Below are 19,557 nucleotides of genomic sequence, written 5' to 3'. Positions count from 1 at the left end.
AACTTCGTGGTCAACATGATTAACCAAGTTTCCGTAATACTTTATCACATTGTCAAAGAACGAGTTACCAGGGTTGTGTTTATTTATTTAGTGTACAATGAAGTCAGACTCGAGTGGATGATCGTTCGTAGTACTATATGTTTTCTTATCTTATTTTGTAAAACTGAACCGAGATATTTTTATTTTTTGAATAATGTTTTTCTTCCTCTACGCCATGCTTTATGTAAAATGGTTAAAATCTCGTTTAAAAGAGATGTTGAATTACTGTCATAAAAAAATCACTTCAGTTAACCTGATGTTTATTGATTCGTTGTTTTAAGTTTTTTTGCAAATTGCTAAAGCATCTTAGATATGTTTTAATACCATAAGTATAGTTATTCCATATAATCAAAGCAATGATGGGACATTCTGTCAAAATTGATGCGGTTCCTTCATTGATATATGCTTTAAGATGATATACTCATATAATTAATGTTTTGTATACTTAGTTTGTGTTTTGTGTTTGTTTATATTTCCCATCTTTTCGATATGTGTACAACACATCCTACGTGCATTAGTCATCGCCAAAGGTTTTTGTTATGTATGTCCCATAAAAGTATTTCCCAGAAAAAAATAATAATGTCATTTCATCCTCATTACTTTATTTAACTTCATTGCATTTAATTTTCCACTCCTGAGTTGAAAGGTTTTCAAGTGTTCAAATGTGTTTATATCATATATTCATATGTGTTTATATTTTGTATAATATGTTTATAATGACAAAAAACTATGTATCCTGGTTAAAGACAATACATTATCTGTTCTGTTCTGTTCTTAACACTTGAACCTAAATTATTCAGCCAATTAGGAGTTACCATTTGATTGTAGGCCAATATGGAGTTTTGTTACCTTATGTGTGAACTATAAAGTGAATTTTATGATTGTCATTTGAAATCTAAGTGAACAAGGCAACTTTCCCTAAAACCTTAACCGGGCGCCGACGCTAATAGCGACGCCGTTGCTTGCAGTAATAGTATAACCCTCCTGTTTCTCTAATAGTCGAGGTAAACAGTATTTGCCATCTCATGACCGATGACCTACTGTCCCCTCTCCCTAAAACAAGACAAAAAACGAATTGTGATATTATAATGGTCAGGAAAACCCTACCAGTTCAATTTCTTCGTCGAGAACCATGTTTTTGCAATAATCCAGAAAAGACTTGGACTGACCGACTGATAAACCTGTATTTGAGCTTCTGTATACCCAGTCAATAAAAAATATTGCATGAACAATTGTATTCTATTATGTCAAAGTGAACATATTGAACAAGTGTTGGTACTTAACTACAATATATTCAGATAAATCATATTTCCAATCATGGGTGAAGTTATTTATGAAAGGTTTATCACAATATATAAGTATATGGAGAAAAACAAGTCAAATCATCAAACATGGTTGTAATGCATATAAACCTAAATTCTAATTAACACCAATAATTAGAGCTTAGTGAATAAACTTACTTAAACATGTTATCGGACTATGACATCATACATTTTAACATGAATCATGATCAAATTAATCATAAACGAAATGAAACTTGCGATAAAAATACTCAATAACACTATAGCACTCATGATTTGTTTGTTTATAGAACTATATGGAATACCATTTATCAAGAAATACTAGTTGGTACCGAAGAAATTTAAAAAGTCAGTTTAAGAAATCTTCCTTTTTCAGCTAAAATCGGATAATTTGTACAAGACCTCTATCATACAAATTAAAACGATTCAAATCTCACATGAGTCTAATAACCAAACTATGAAGGCATAACAATTAATCTCACTCTCAAAGAGAGACACAGTGGACATAAATGGGCTGCCAACATATTTTGTATTTTGTATTTTAAAAATTTAATCTATTTTCCAAAGCTACAGTATGTAATTTTCATTTCAAACTATCGACTAAAAAAGGATAACAAATTACACAAAAGCGATGCGGAGTATAAACGTCGACGTGGTAATATTACAATCCTACTTTAATCATAAAACCTTTTAAAGATTCTAGTCCCGATTTAAATTTTAAACTAGTCACTGCAGCGTGATTACTTCCATCGCATGGTCAGACGTTTCTGTTTTGCGGACAAAAACTCGTATATCCGGGAAGTGCTTCAGCATATCTACTTGAGTTGCACATAACATTCTACAGGTGTAATGTCATATCTTTTAATTGTTATCTTATGCACAACACTGGACGCAAAATTATTTTTCGCAATAAAAATGATTTGCCTTATAGTTGACAGCACTTCCAACCACCAGACTATATAACAATTTATGCGCCACAGCGTAGCATTTTTAATCTTCTCTGATGTCACCTGTCTAATATTTTATAGGGATGGTAGTCATTATCTGCATCCGTCTTGAGTCTTGACTAATGCCTTTAGATTGTTTTTTTATGTTTACCTGGCAGTCAATATTAAGTTTAACGAATGCACAATCATTATCAGTAAAAAAAGAGCCTGATATATATGTAAATTCATTCAATCCCTTAAAAGATAATTCATTTACTATATGCGATATGCAAATGATTTTCATTATGACATTACCATTAACGAGTCATAAATTAAGACCTGTATTGATGGTGAGGAAGGTCATAGATTATGTGGATCACTTGTTTGGAAATCGTAAAAAAATGAATTTTGTACACTAGTGTTGAAACAGAAATAATTATAAATGCAATGCATACCTCTCAGTTTAACTCACCTTGAATAATACTAATTAGTTCGTGTTCTTGCATCAAAACTTCAAGCCGCGTGTTTATATCAGCCTTCGTGAAGTGCGCATGAATACATTTTAAGCTTATTTAATACACTGGTTTGTTACTGTAATTACAATGTTTTAAAAATATCGGTTCTTAAACACTGCGGATAGCAGCTGTTACTCTATTTAAAATATCATTAATTGAACATACATTTTAACATATTAAATTTTAAAAATATCATTAAAATCAGGTAATTTTGTGATAATCCCAGAATTAAATTGTTTACGTAGAATAATATCCCGATTATATTTCATATCAGTGTTTGTCTCATAACTTAGTGAAAATGATATACAATCCATGAAAAAAACATTGGAGGATGATCGCTCCTTCTTTTAAATCGCCTACAAAAAGTTAGATTTTATTGAAAAGTTACATGAACGGGTCAATATGTAATCAATTAAAGAATATCTATTATAAGAATACCAAAGTACGTTTACAACTATCTGCTACTTTACAATTTATTATGCGTTTACATCTAGATTTACCAAGATCGAACAATTTAATTTCATGGATAGTATGTATATTTCGAACAGTTATATAGCCTAAATCATCAACAGTATTTACACTATCATGGGTAAATAATATCACTCGTTGCCAACCCGGCTATATAAATCACAAGATGTTAATATTCACCAAATTCAGGAAATCATGATATCATGTTCTAAACAATGGCCTACATTAATTGTATTATAGACTTGATACTCCTCTCCCCCAAAATAAGATTAACAAATATACACATCTTCCCCAGAGCTTAAGACATTATAGTATGACTTTAACCAAATAATGTCATTATCTTTTACATTTTTAATGTCGTTAACAAGATTGACTTTAAAGTCACCACCATTCTAAGGGCGTGTATGTGTTGAAATTTTGTGTAAAATATACGATTTAATACCGTTTAAATTAATATCACTTGAATAATATGTCCACGATTCACATAAAAAAATATTAACTGAACTGATCAAATAAGTAAAATCAGAGCTGTTCATTTTACAATCGACTTAACCTTACGCAGTCGCCTGGCCTCTTTCTTCTAGAGAACCATCTTCTGTTCCCTCTGAATGGAATCCTGTGGAAACTTTTCAAAAATGAGAAACTGATTCTTATCAAGTTGCTTCAATGATTTACGAACCATTTCTCGGTGCTTGAAGCAAGTAATGTTTGCTATAATGTTCCTTGTCTTGGCCGCCACTGACGCACCTGGTGACCAATGTATCCTCTTGTACCAAATAATATAAGCTTACTCACGGAAGATCTTTAAAACCAATATGTTACGCATCAATTGTGCCTGTAGGTACGATACGTTGTCACGCAGGGTTCACCTTTTCCTATCCAGCTCCTGCATTCGCTCCGCAAGGACCGCCGCGTGTATATCGGCCCGTCTATCTTGTCCTTGAGACAAACAAACCTCTCGTTTACTCTCTTTACCCTGTTAGCGATCGATTCCCACAACCTTTCAATGTCTACCTTAAAGAATCAATTCATTTTTGTAAGGATTTGATGGTCCTAAATTGATTCTCTACAACCGACAACACTGTTTTTTCTACAAGCCTAGTATAAACTGTCGTGTTAAAGAAGTAAAGTAGATAAGATGATGAATTGTTCTTCGTGTTACTGATGACGATTATGCCGTTTGAATAAAATTCTGAACGGCTTATAAAAAACGTAATTGAATCGTATACCAGTGTGGCAGATGATATGTGTAATGATCCAAAAATCCGAAGTATAGTAAATGTCAATTTCGCACATTTCTGAATTGGAAAAGGCACAGAGAGCCTGTCATATTTGTTCAGCCCGAAAACCGTTGACAAAAAACTTGTAAAATAACCACCATTTTTCTCAATAAATTTCTTGGTTTGAATCAGGACACTGGTCTTTCCATGACTCTCGGAGATCAAAATGATGAATGCAAGTCGTTGGTCTGGTTTAATTTATCGGCCTGCGTGTCTCCTTTCGAGGCCGTATGTTCAGTTGCGAAGAAAAGATGTAGAAGCCCGGCTGTTGGGGGTATATTTAGCTGCGATGAAACGATGAAGTAGCCAGGCTGCCGGACAAATAGTTCACCTTCGAACGCAAAATTGGTTCGACGGATTTGATTCCACATAACCTTGTAGTGACCTTGTAGTGACCTTGAATCAGAAAAAAAGCTTTATTAATAGATTGACATAACAAAATATGTGATAAATATTATTAACTGTTCTTACAATATACATTGTAGCTTGGTTTAAACTCAACAATTCTAACTGCTTTAGCAATGGGCTGCTTGCTGTTTGATTTCTTTCACAGGTAGCATACACTTCTGCTATGACAATGAGACCGGTTTTATTAAAATGTGGAAATGAGAAATGTTCCCTTATTATGTACTTTATTAGAGATGCACTTACTAGTTATGACTCCGCATTTGCATTCCTTGACAGAAAAACGTAACTTATACTTTGACCTGAATTGTTGTAGTGATACTGAGCTGCCATTTCCTTAAAATTAATATAAAGTGTGTCTTAAAACATGCCAGACAAGATACATATCAACAGAATGGTATATGTGTCTGAGTTTGAGATTTAAGACAAGTCAAATAAAGTACTATTCATCCTTAATAAAATCCCTGCTATTTTCTTAGTTGAATACATTTTAATATTGACACATTATGTAACCAACTATAAATAGGTAAAGGCTTAGTTGAATTAAAGCCTTAAGAATCATTTTAGCAGGTTCAATGTTCATATGATTTTTCTACAGTTCTAACGAAACATCGCAAGATCTGTTCAGATTACCATTGATTTTTGCAATAAAATCTACATTATAGTCAACATCAAATTTGTTGTTTTTAAAACCATCCTTTTTATTCAGTTTTGACTTATTATTTTAATGTTTTGAAGCATACAAACGTCTGATAATGCCAAGTGCATTGGTCGGAATTATGTGATTTGCTTTACTGAACAAAACATTTCATGCGTTACCGTTTGTAACAATATCTGAATAATGCTTTCGATAGGTCTACAACACATCCCATCGTCTCGTTGTTTGATGGCAGAACGACCAGCAAGTTCTGGGCCTAGGTTTGTGTTGGCATTGGACTTCATTTTGTTGCAAGAAATGCATGTGAAGCTTTCTTGTGGCATTGTAAAAGATAGTCTTATATCGGTCAAGAGTAATATCTGAACTTTGAATACCAAAGTTAGAATGATGTTTGCCAGTATAAAAAAAAACTATGATTTTGAAGAATTATGTGATCTGCTTAACTGAACAAAACATTTCATGCGTTACCGTTTGTAACAATATCTGAATAATGCTTTCGATAGGTCCACAACACATCCCATCGTCTCGTTGTTTGATGGCAGAACGACCAGCAAGTTCTGGGCCTAGGGGTGTGTTGGCATTGGACTTCATTTTGTTGCAAGAAATGCATGTTAAGCTTTCTTGTGGCATTGTTAAAGATAGTCTTATATCGGTCAAAAGTAATATCTGAACTTTGAATACCAAAGTTAGAATGACGTTTGCCAGTATAAAACAAACTATGATTTTGAAGAAATGCAATTGAATTTGCACGTGGCGTCGTTAATCGAACGGGTATCTGTGATGTAAACGATCACTGTTGCAGCACACCGAATATATGTCATGGTAATAGCTGATGCTCATATAAGCAGTGCGTTCAGTTAGGCGAGCGTTTCTAAAACGCTTGCAAACTTTTTGTTTTGTATCCCTGTTGCAACGCAACGCATAAACTGCAAGCGGGGAACCAAACAGCAAACGTTCACCGCATACATCTTTACTGAACGCACTGAAGGTAGATGGTGATAGACGGATGGATGTGTTTAATGCGCAAAATTTCGGAATCACCAGTTATGCGATAATAAAATTGTTTTTTGTAGAAGGTAGTTATTTGCGAGTTAACTATCTTCTTCCAGGCTGGAAAAAGGTCAAGTTGTCTTCATGAAGAAGAGCTGTAGATTACATATTTTATGGCCATACTTTCTTAACTTCAAGTCGAGTTGGAATAGCGGTACTTTAGCAGCGAGTGTTCTCCTATTAGTGTCAATGAGTTTAATGATCACCAGTTCTCTACCTCTGTATGAGAAATCACCAGGTGTTCCCGAAAATGTGATTCAACGCCCGTTCAAACATTTAATACAAAATTAGACTGCTCTTGTATGAATAATCGACCTGCGCTTGTACCTTTAACTCAACAAAAGATATAATTGGACTGTCAATGAAGACCGTAGGCCATTCATTGTGAGGGATACATTGTGAGGCTGTAAAACACAGGATTAAGGACTTACTTTACGGAAATAGAATCAGGGATCCTCACATCTACTTTTTGACCTGACATGTTGAAAAGATAATCCGCCTGGGTTACTCAAAGTTGGACGTATGGTGCTTTGGGGTTTTAACTGGTGAAAAACACTACTGTATTTAAACACATGTATATGATGCAATGTTAATGCAAAACAGAAATCAAGTCGAAGAATCGTCAATAAATCTTGTGAAAAGTCGAGGGGAACAGATAATTAAATATAATAACGCAGTTAATTGTAATATGTTGGCTAAATGACTCTGCCTAATGTTACCTAATACAAATAATCGGGTTTCATTTGAATTAACTTTACTCTAGCAATAAACTTTCGAGGTGAAAGTAATGCTAATATATTCTAGAACGTGTTGGTCCATCCGTAAGTGCTTTGAAACTATCTATTTCTATAAAAAATCCTCAATTTAAACCACCTATTCTTAGGAAATTACAGGCACTAATCAGTTTTAGCACACTCAAATGATGTTTTGGAGTTGGGATGTTTTTGCCCGTGAACAGAATTATAAAAAAGTAAAATCACGCTTTTTGCGCATAAACCCTTTCATCGCTAGAGTTTGTGCAATATGACTTTTTAAAGTTACATGTGCACTACGTCATCCATGAGTGTGTACAATGTACAAGTTAGGATAACATGTACGAAAATACAAGGAAATAACGTCATTCGAGTATCGATGTGTCTAAAAGTCCTTGTGTAAACGGAAATCCGTATACAGGTACACGGATAGGTACACGTACATGACGAGTTCCAAATAGCCTCTAGTTCTGTGTGCGTTTTTGAGTGGTTTTAAGCTCGACTATTCAAAGAATAAGGACGACTTACTACTCGCCTCAGCGTCAGTGTCAGCGTCTAGTTAAGGTATTTTGGGAAGGTTGACATTTTCACCTATAACTCCAATACCAATCATTCAATTCAGTTAATACTTCAGACAGTTGTTCAAGAACATCCCACAATAAATTCACATAACTTTATATTATCCTTAATACAAATCATTGCCCCTGATTGACTTAGTGACTTAGGTTAAAGTTTTAGGGCAAGTAGGGATTTGTATTAATAACTTCTATACCTTTCATTCAATTGACTCAGTTATTCTCACACATATTGACAACCATCTTACACTTAGGTTACATAACTCAATCTTAACCTTAAATACAAATTATGGCCCTTGATTGACCCTTTTTTCTTAACTTAAATATGATATCGAATGATTTAGCTAGGTTTGACATAAAGTGTCAAAAACTTGGTACATATGAAGAGTTTTTGGAAACGTTTCATGGGATTGCTAAACTTGCAGATTTTCGTTTATATCTTATACCTATTGAAATAATAACAGCAAGGCCAGCATCGCTGGCAAAATAAGTTTATTTCAGATATTCAAAGATGATTTGGACAAGTAATGACAATGTGCATTCTCATTTAGACACATGGTTTCCAGATTATAACATTCATAGCAATTCTTACTGAATTAAGTATTACACGCACAATTTCTATACATTTCAGTTATAAAAAAAATATGTCAAGGTTAAAACGTTGTCAAGTGAACATTTTATGACAATGCCATTAATATATATATCTATTCAGTTTGAGTAATTTGGGGACGCCACATTATACATAAAACATTTATAACTGAATTTTAAAGGAAAAAGAATGCCTTTTAAACTTCCAATTCCACAAAAACAACAACAATGGACATTAAACAGACGAACATGTTAAAGCTGTGTTATAACTACAAAGGTTGTTTGATAATGCTATAAAGATATCTTAACATTCTGTAAATAAACTTATGCCACAGTATACATCGGCAACCAATTGTATGATACACTGATAGGCCATTCACATGTTATCTTTTCGCTAGTTTGCATGTCCAAACAATATTGATTGGCTAATATCCAATTTGGGATAAATATTGCCCATTGCACATACATCGCAGCTAACTTTGAACAAACCTAGGAATTAACCAATGTTAAACATTGATTGCAGGTTTACATAAGCATGTACAGGATAAAACTAAACCTTTACCAACATATAGTAAATGACACAGCAAAAAGACAACAAGAAAATAATGAACATGAAAAAGGAAACTGCTTAAATATTGTCAGCCTTTTTTATGTACAAACGCATTCATTCACCCATAATACCTTTGATAAATGTGTGAAGATTTGTTCCATGCTCTACAATTAACAGGAGAAAGAAAACTACTAAACTAATGACAGGCATTTTATTCGCATACAATTCCTTAAATAAAACAGTGAATATTTGCTTCATGCTCTAAAATGAAAATTCGTTCAGCTCAAATGACGTTACGTATAGTTTAATACCCTGTTCTAAATACCTCAATGACCACCGACCATTACAAACATATATACAGTATCTCAATTTATGCTACATTATGCATGACTTACTTATAACTGAACATTAATGGAACAAAAATGCTTTTTAATCTTTCGAATTCCAAAGACACAATGGACATTGATAAGAAGTAAACGTTTAAGCTTTGTCATAATTACAAATGATGTATAATAATGCAAATACTATAGATATGTTTACATTCTGTAAATAAAGGAATACCACAGTATACATCAGTAACCAATTTTACTCAACACTTATAAGCAATCTCCATGTTATATTTTCGCTAGTTTGCACATCTTAATAATTTGGATTAGTTTATAGCCATTTTAGGATAAATATTGCCATTAAACAAATATGAAAGCTAACTTTGAACAAACCTAGGAATTGCAGTAATACACATGCATATTAGGATAAAACTAAATATTTACTAACACAGACTACAATGGCACAGCAAAGAGTCAAAAGTAAACAATGAACATTGAAAAGTAAACTACACATTTATTGATGTAAACACGCATGCATTCATGCAAAATGCTTTTGATAGAGCATTGAATATGCATCAAATTTTATTTCATAAGTAAAACATTTAGACTACTGTTTTTTATAATGTACAATTAGTTGCCCATTCTATATATAAAACCAAATGCTCGCTTTTATAACTTGATCATAATTCATTTTATAACTGTTTGTATTTAGATAGATAAATATAGTTATTTCGGCAATAAGTGCATAACATGGACAATCAAAACAATATGTACAGTAAATTTATGTACATTTCATTAAATTTAATGGCTACTCATTAAGATCTTACATGTTGCTGATATTGAATGTGTATACTTACATATATAGGTATATATTATGCATTTGCTAAACAAATAATGTGTACATCTACATTATTTGCAAGTACTTGAATGTTGCATAGAAAGATCTTGACCAAAACTACTTCTCTAAAGCTATAAAAAAACACCAATACGAAAAATACATTTTAAAAATGACAAGTAATTTTGGAAAGATGTGTGTTTAGATACCATAGTTACATGTACATTTGAATTAAATTATTATCATAAATTTACTGATGTCAATTAACGTACAACACACAGATACTTTAAAACAAGGCAATTATGACAAACTACCTATTCAGCAGCGTTTCCGTTAAAGAAACTTCATTGGAAATATATTACTGAAATAAAACTCCAAAAATGAGTCTTTGCAAGTTAAAAGTATCGAAACCTGGTCCTAATTTCTCAAAACTTCTTAAGCCTAACAGGTTTAAGTAGCTTTTTTCAATAAGCCAAAATAATACTTAAAATCAATTTAGATAAATGAAAAATGGTTTAGTGTGATTATCATACAGATAATTCCTATATGAAATCTAAAAGCTCATCAAAAAGAAAATAGAACGCATACTTTAGAAAAACAAAAAAGTGAGCTTATCTTAATCCTGTTATAAAGGACTTACGAATTTTCAAAACATTGAGGCCAGGTGTCAAGAATAACTAGCGCTTTCATAATTCTTACGGTAAAAATAATTGTTCGTATGCCAAACAAATTAAGTTAGCGGCCATTAGTTGCAAATTATTTCATTGTTATTAGACAAGTGAAAACAAGAACACAACATATAAATGGCCACTATTTACATTATTTGCAAAAGAGGTATCTGGCTTGATTTATTAAGTATATAGTTGAGAAGACATGTCTAAATGAATAATTCCTTACATAATGTATTTGTTAATAAAAAGACTTTAACGTTCTAACATGCAAAATCAAAGTGAAATGCTGACGCTAGGGTACAGAGAAGAGTTGAGCTTAAAACTAGTTGCCAACATAAATAATCTTTTTGTTTTACAAACTTCATAAACTACGCTTGTTACATGTACGTTTCTTCTTTTTTTCGATAAATTGGTTTTGACACCAAATGATTGGTACAGCTGGAATGCTTCACGCTGGATCCACCCTCCGGGCCTTCTTCATGAATTATTTTTCCTCAATTTGATTTTCAAGATGTTTCACAGGTACCCTCTGATTTTCTACAAAATGAAAGAAAAAATGGAAAGCGCAACATGCACATTTCAACACTCATCAAGTATACAAGTTTGTAAAAATACTTACCCCCTATTTTTGCATTCTGTTTAATTGAAACAATTTGCTTTAACTTACTCTGTCACCATTTTCTGATTTTATTGAAGTTAAGTATGTATCAATAAATATGATTCAATGTGTATTCATCAGGAACTGAAGCAGGAAACAATGGGGTAGGGGATCGTATTTCGTTTCATGCAAACATATGGAAAACCAATGACGGATTTATAATGAAAATACCGATTCAGGTAAAAATCTTTGCATGGTAAAGAGAGTTTTGCTTTAAGTTTTGAAAAATGTAGGTGTCAAGTATTTTGCGGAAAACGTATTTTTCCATCGACATCTTTGTTTGGTATCTGTAAAATATAGTATATCTTCATTCTGTTAGTATAGAATTGATAAATCATTATGAAGTAGTTAAACCAATGTCCAACAGCGTGATGTGAAGGACATTATCATTATGTGATATAACTTTACTTGCGTTGTTTGCGTCACCATTTGGAAAATCTTCATCTGCGTTGTGGGTGTTACCATTGGATACAACTTCAACTGCGTTGTGAGCATTACCATTGGATACAAAAGAACTTGCGTTGAGAGCGTAACCATTCGATACAAAAGCATCTGCGTTGTGAGCGTTACCATTGGATACATAAGCATCTGCGTTGGGAGCGTTACCATTCGATACAAAAGCATCTGCGTTGTGAGCGTTACCATTGGATACAAAAGCATCTGCGTTTTGAGCGTTACCATTGGATACATAAGCACCATCGTTTGAAGCGTTACCATTGGATACAAAAGCACCTGCGTTGTAAGCGTTACCATTGGATACAAAAGCACCTGCGTTGTGATCGTTACAATTGGATACAAAAACACCTGCATTGTGAGCGTTACCATTGGATTCAACTGAACATGTTAATAATTGTATGCTAAATCAGCATTGCTAGTTATTGTTAGTTTTTATTATTTTTTTAAAAATGATTTTTCCATATTTGTAGTCTTTTTCATCACCAGATTTGCTAATTTTAAGGTTACTTTGGCACAAGTTTCTGAAGCTTTCAAAGTAATTTTTCAATGTGGAAATGATTATTTTAATTTACCGTTGGTTTCTGTACCTGTCACATTTAAAGTAGTCAGAGGAACGCTTGCTTCTGGATCAACGCTTTGTGCACGACGATAAGCTGGAACAATATCACACTTGTCAATAACGTTTTAATGATTCATTACAGCATAATTTATTTTTTGTTGTTTGCCAGTCTCTTGACGCCAGCTTCTTGATTCCCTTTCATTGCACCATTTTGATCGGAATCTGGAAATACCTCACACTAACAATAGTTGATAATGATTTAAAAGTTACAGAAAATGCTCTATGTTGTCAAAACACTATTGGAAGTTTCATTATTTTAGGATTTGATTTACAAAATGTCCTCAAACGAGTATAGAGCTGCCATTTACTGCTAGGTGTTTGTTGATGAGATTCAGTTAAATGAATAAATCTAACATTTTAGAAATAACGTGGCTGTCTGCACAAGCGAGTGAAATATATCATAACATAGAATTGCCACTATAACAAAACCCATTTTAACTTGAATTCCGCAAATCGAATTTTTACCCTTGACTTACTCACTACAAAATGAAAAGGGTTCATCTACTGATCATGGTCAATATGTATACCAAGTTGATGACAAGTCATTCAAAAGTCATTGATCTGATACAAATGTGTGACTTGCCAAACCATAAGTAGGCAGCACAATATATACTGGCTCTAAAATTACCAGTACAAATATGTTGCTATTTTATATATTTTTTCTATTATAACCGTAACTCGGAATCTATTATGGGCATATCAACATTTCTATCAGTTGACGAGGTAAAGCGCACGAGCGTATCAACCCCAGCGCATTTAGAACTGCGGTGGTCAACGACCTAATTTGATTTACATACCTGTTCTAATATCTGTTCTACACAGCTGCATTCTGCATATTAAGTAGCTTCCTAAAAGTAGCGCTGTAACGAGTATTTATAATATATTATGCGGTAAATAAATTATTATAATGCAAAATAACCTGTGTTCATGCGTAACTACGGAATTATTTTAACATCAACGAGTTACAAAACGCAATATAAAAAGCAGAATATGCCAATGAACACAATGAACGAGTACTGAATCAAAATAAGTATATATCTGTGTTTACATTTCAACCGCGGAAAACAAGCGGTTATAAATAAATCAAGAGACAGCGCTCCTGACTTCGACTCTTGGTCTTAGAATGTAAAAGAATATTGATGTAATATGTGCTCGTCTAAAGCATTAAAAAGTATAAATAAAAGTATAAATACACCGCCATGTAACCGGGTTGTAATTGACATAACATAAGCCTTTCTTTTGAGATTCAGTTTCAACTGTTTGTTTTTATTTTTGGTAACAGTGACATTTACCTTGCCACTAGGAGGCTAAAACACAATTTCTTGGAAGTCCTCAATAAACTCTTCCTACATGTGTTTGGTCACATAATGTCAACCCTGACTTCAGTTATTCAGTAACAAACTGTTAAGTATCATAAGTAGTAGTGGCCCATAACACAGTCCATGGAAAGATATCATTGAACTCTTTCTATATTCCAAGTTTGGTCACAATATGTCAACCCGAACATACGTTTATCAGTACTAACCATTTTTCGTATTTTAACAACAATGACCTTGACCCTGATCATGACTGGGGACCCAAAACACAATCCCATGAAAGGTCTTTATAAACTCTTTATATATACCAAGTTCGATCGCAATGTATCACTTATACCTTAAGTTATTCACTACTTATAAAAATGTCGCTTTCAAACGAATTAAAAAAAGGAAATAAAAAAAGTCAATCAAGGGCAATAATTTCTATTGAAAGAGGGTTAAAATTGAGTTATGTAACCTAATTGCAAGATAGTCGTCAATAAATGTGCGCACTAGCACTATAACTTTAACCTGCCCTAAAACATTAACCTTAGTTACTTAGTCAATCAGGGGCAATAGTTTATATTAAGTATACTAATGCGTTATGTGACTTTATTGTGTGATTGTCCTGAACAACTGTGTTAAGTATTATACATAAATTCAGTACTGGAGTTATAAGTAAAAATGCCAAACTGCCCTAAAGCTTTAACAAGACACAGATGCCGATGCCGACGCCGCTGTGGCTGTGGCGATTAGTTGAGCTAAAAAGGTCTCTCGACTTATTTAAACAAAGCAGTAATTGTGTTAACATCATTCTCATCTTGAATAACAATGTAAAGTTTACTTATTTCCCTAGCATTTAAGATACCTTTTTTGGCAAACTTGCACACAATGAAAATCAGGATTGCACCAATCCCAATAGCACCAATCCCTATGACAGCATTAACCCACACTGGCAATCCGTTATTTTGCACTTCCGATCCTTTTGCTGGAAAATACAAAACATGTTTGTCAAATATTATGCTCCCTAATCTCTCCATTGTAATGAACGTAAGCTACATTTCCAAGGAATCTAATGTGACACCTGTTTGGTACAATAAATATTAGAATTCAAACCAATGATCATTCAAATTTCAGGGGAAAATTAGCTTAGGATTTGTTAAGAGTAGATGGAAAGTTTCTGATATTCATGGGGGAAGGAGATGGAATTTGTGCTGAGTAAAGCAGTACTCGAAGATGGAAGTCTGATATTTATGAGCTTTGGAAATATCTTACCCCTTAAATGATTTCATCGGGATATGATGTTTTGGTACCGGATTTGGTCATTGTCAATTTTAAAATAGCTTTCATTTATTATCTATGATTTTGCTAAATGCTTATTTTAAATTTCAAGTTCTTTATATTTTGTACACATTGATGGTCATTATTAGAGCTGATATGTCATTAGTATGCTATGATGACTTGTAAAAATGTTTCTTGATATCATTTTAACTTAAAAACTAGAAATAGGAAATATACATGCATATCTTAATTAGTTAATGAAATTGCTATTCTATTCAAAATTGTATTAACCATCATTAACTGTTTGAATTAAGCTGATAATTAACTTAAAATATGATGTTGAAGATAACTGCAGTATATATTGTTGTTATTTAAATAAATAAATTATTTAATTGTCTTTCATATATAATAAATTAATTGTTTTTCATATATAATAAATGTGATATTAAACTAAAATTTTACCCAAACCCCTATTTGTGCTAAGTATATTAACAAAAATATTCATAGAATATAAGATGTTCTGTACACAACTAAATTTTCAAATAAAAGTGGAAAATATCGTAGCTATTATCCTCAGTTAATGTATTTAAGTATAATTTACATTGCAAGTAATAAATGGTGCTTTAAAGTCAAATATCTTAAAGCTATCAAAGAAATTTTAATAAAAAAGATTCAGTTACAACCCTTTTGCGCAAAATGTATTTAGAACTATCTTCAATTTTTCAGGGAAAACAGTTGTAACTGACTGTTACAACCCTTTCGCGCAAAAATAAATTTAGAAAATTCCTCAATTTTTTGTGCAAAACGGTTGTAACTGACTGTTTTACAAATATCTCTTTTAGAAATTGAATGCAATGTGTTATTATGATTTATTCATGAAAAGTACACAAAATTAAAACTATATTAAAAAACAAGTGAAAATGATAGGAACTAGGAAAATAAGTCAGTTTTTATGCTCTTTTTTGCGTCACCAAAGACCATTCTTCTGATGGCACCTGCAATAAAATGTAGTATGAATTTAACAGTGAGTTATTGTTAAATCTGTTTTAAGCAAATCCACAATGGCAACTGATTAATTTATCTTTCCAAAACTATTTTAAATACTGATTTTCAAGTAGACTTTAGTTTCTGATGAGGAAGCAATGACAGGGTTTCATGGACATAATTATTTCCAGAGTAGCATGAACATTACAAAGGACATTAACATAAAATACTGCAGTCAGAGTCAGAGATCCCGTGCACTGCACTTTTTCTCAATGAGATATATCTGTCTGTGAAGTTTAATACATCGAAGACTTTTCAAGTTATGTTTCGGATAAAAATTATGTATCGTAAAATAAGATAAGTTAAGGCTTCAAATATTTCTCAGGGATGCTTCGTAAAAATGTATGAAAATAAACAAATGGCAATAACTTAAACATACTGCAGCCCGTGTAATGCTTTCTGCGCACTGCACTTTTCCTCTATCAGGTTTATTTGTATACGGAATTTAAAGTCAATAAACCAAAGTAGTTCATGGAATGCATCGGAAAAAAAGATATCTGATGTAAATACAAAAAAAAAAACAATTCATGAAAAACATACTGCAGGCAGTTTTATGGTTTCTGGACACTCCCCTTCTCAAGTATATTGAGTTTATAATGAATGCCTCAAAGTATTTTCAACTTATTCTCCGGCCAAGATTGAAATACTTATCTTCTTGAAAAATGTACTAATTTCCATAGTATTTTAGCTACCTCTCTTTCTCCATGCAACAACTAGAGTAGCAACAACAATCAGTGCACAAATCCCAATGCCAACGAAAGCGCCCGTTCAAAGCCCGCTGTCAATTCTTTTTCTTTAAAATACAAAAGACGTTTGTAAAATAGTATGCCACATATGCGCTTCTATGTCAGAAACATATGGATAAGTAAACATTTCACAGAATTGAATAAGTCACCGTTTTGGAGTGATAATCATTATATATTGAAAGTCAAACCAATTGTAATACCAATTTCAGTGTAAAACGAGCATCATTTGAAAGACTATGTGAACTTTGTCTGATTATCATAAGCTTTTACAATATGTACATGTAATCCAGCTGTATATAGCTGTAAAATGGATTTAACTCAGATATTGAATGATTTATTTCACAATCAAACTTGTACTATATATATTATGGATACAGACATGCCAAATGATAATGCAGCTTGTGGCAGGTGATTATGATGTCACAGATAATCTTTTGACAGTCTTAAACGAATCAAATGGCAGCTTAAAAACAATGAATGAAATTATTTAATAAGACCAAATTATTATTTTTATCATAGAATATGGGAAATCACTATAAAGATCAATTACACATAAAGTATCAATCTGAACAGAACCATTCCATGCCATTTTTCTTTCGTTATACTAGAGAATGACTATGAAACAGCCAAATACTAATTTCAGCTCAAATTAATAATAAACTATTTTATAATGAAAACTTTTATCTCCAAAAGAATGTGACAACTAACTGAATTAAGGAATAAATACTCACCCTAACCCAAATGATAGTTAAAGGTATTGCTAGAATATCATGCCTCAAAATAAATACAAACTAAGACAAATTAGTTCCACAAATAACCAAACATTCTGCGTTGTAACAAAAATCCTGTGAAATAAATGAAGTAATCAAATTGAAAGGTAATCTTCAATAATTTAAATTTAGACAAACAAATATTGGCAAACAGATGCTATGACTTAAAGAAATAAGAGATCATAGAAACATGAAGAAACATAGAAACGTTACAAATGTCCCCTTAATGGCAATGTTGTACGAATAGCCATTAGTAATTTGACCTGTGTGTACAGAATATAACATGTTTTCATGGTTACTTATCTTCCCTTCCCTTGAAGTTCGTAAATATTCAAAAGTCAATAAACGCCCACAATTTGTATTTAAGGTAATCAGTAAAATTCCCAGCTTGAACTCTTGACAGGAAAGAGAGGAAATATTCTAAGTCCACTATATATGGAAAGAAATAATAAAAACCATTGCTTGATGATCTCTATTTCCACCCTTAAAGTATTGGGATAAAAATTAAATTTTATAAAACAGAGAATCTAACTGTTTTAATATTTTAATAATATAATATTTTATTAATATGAGCAACACATTTACAAACAATACAGACTGAAAGATTGGAGCTCCAGTTTACTGAACAATGACATCGAATGCATTTGTTGAAAATATACCTGGTAAATTAATTCTGTCACTCATTTGGTGCGTGATCAGATGTATGCATTTGACCTCATAAGTGCTACTAAATAGGTTTAATCCCTCTTTACAAGATTTGGCCTTACCCATACAAAACATTCAGGTATAAACTAGCTGGATGGGACATGGGAACCAGTCGGAAACCAGCTGATTTTGTGTATGTTCACGTAAATTGAACCCAGAACCAGGCGTAAAATATCTTGATACGTACACATCAAAATTCAAACCAGGCGAAATGTTTTGAAACCAGGCGTTAAAGTGGGACTTTGACATTTTCGTAATAAGCAAAAGGGATAATTTGGAACTTGTTTCCACACTTGGCATAATATATTGCTGAATCACTCTTTCCGTTGCCTTTTCCCCGCAGAAAAGTAAAAATTATTTTCAAAAATAAGTGTGATTTAAATGTCGTTCAATTTATAGCAGACAATACTAAATTTATTGCAATGATCATTTATATTTTGATAAACAGTAAACACTGCTGAAAGGTCATTGCTTCTGGTTTAACAATACCCCCCTCTTCATGAGTCCAGGGGCCGTATTCAATATACATCTTAAAATTAAAATCAAACTTAAATCTATTTTTTTTCCTTAAAAAACTTGATTTTTCTAATTAGATTGTTCTTAGATCGTAGAATAGTGTTCAATATTGATATTATAGTAAGATTTCTTTTAAGATCACTCTTAAAATATAAGGAAGCACCTTGGTAGGCTTACTCTAAGTCTTAAAATTTAGATTGCGATGAAAACAGATAAAACACATACGAAAAGTGACGCTGAATACTCTTGTTTTGAAGTCTTTATGAAGTAAGTATCCGAATTTCATTGAATTTCTTCTTAATTCAGTTTTTCCGTTTACCGCTCTCGTTTATTAATTTTTCACATTCGGTGATTTGCACTACCAAAACAAAATGGCGTCTAGAAAGGAACACGCGAGGACTTTTGTAACCTTTATTGAAATGGCATTTTAACAGGGACTATGATATGTTTGCTGTGTTAAAGATATGATGGAACAACGTGTTATCTGAAGAACTATCTCATTGTTTATATCCAAATCAACATACAAAC

This window comes from Mya arenaria, chromosome 16, assembly GCF_026914265.1.
Source record: "Mya arenaria isolate MELC-2E11 chromosome 16, ASM2691426v1".
Taxonomy (NCBI): domain Eukaryota; kingdom Metazoa; phylum Mollusca; class Bivalvia; order Myida; family Myidae; genus Mya; species Mya arenaria.
This window is presented reverse-complemented; position numbering follows the sequence as displayed.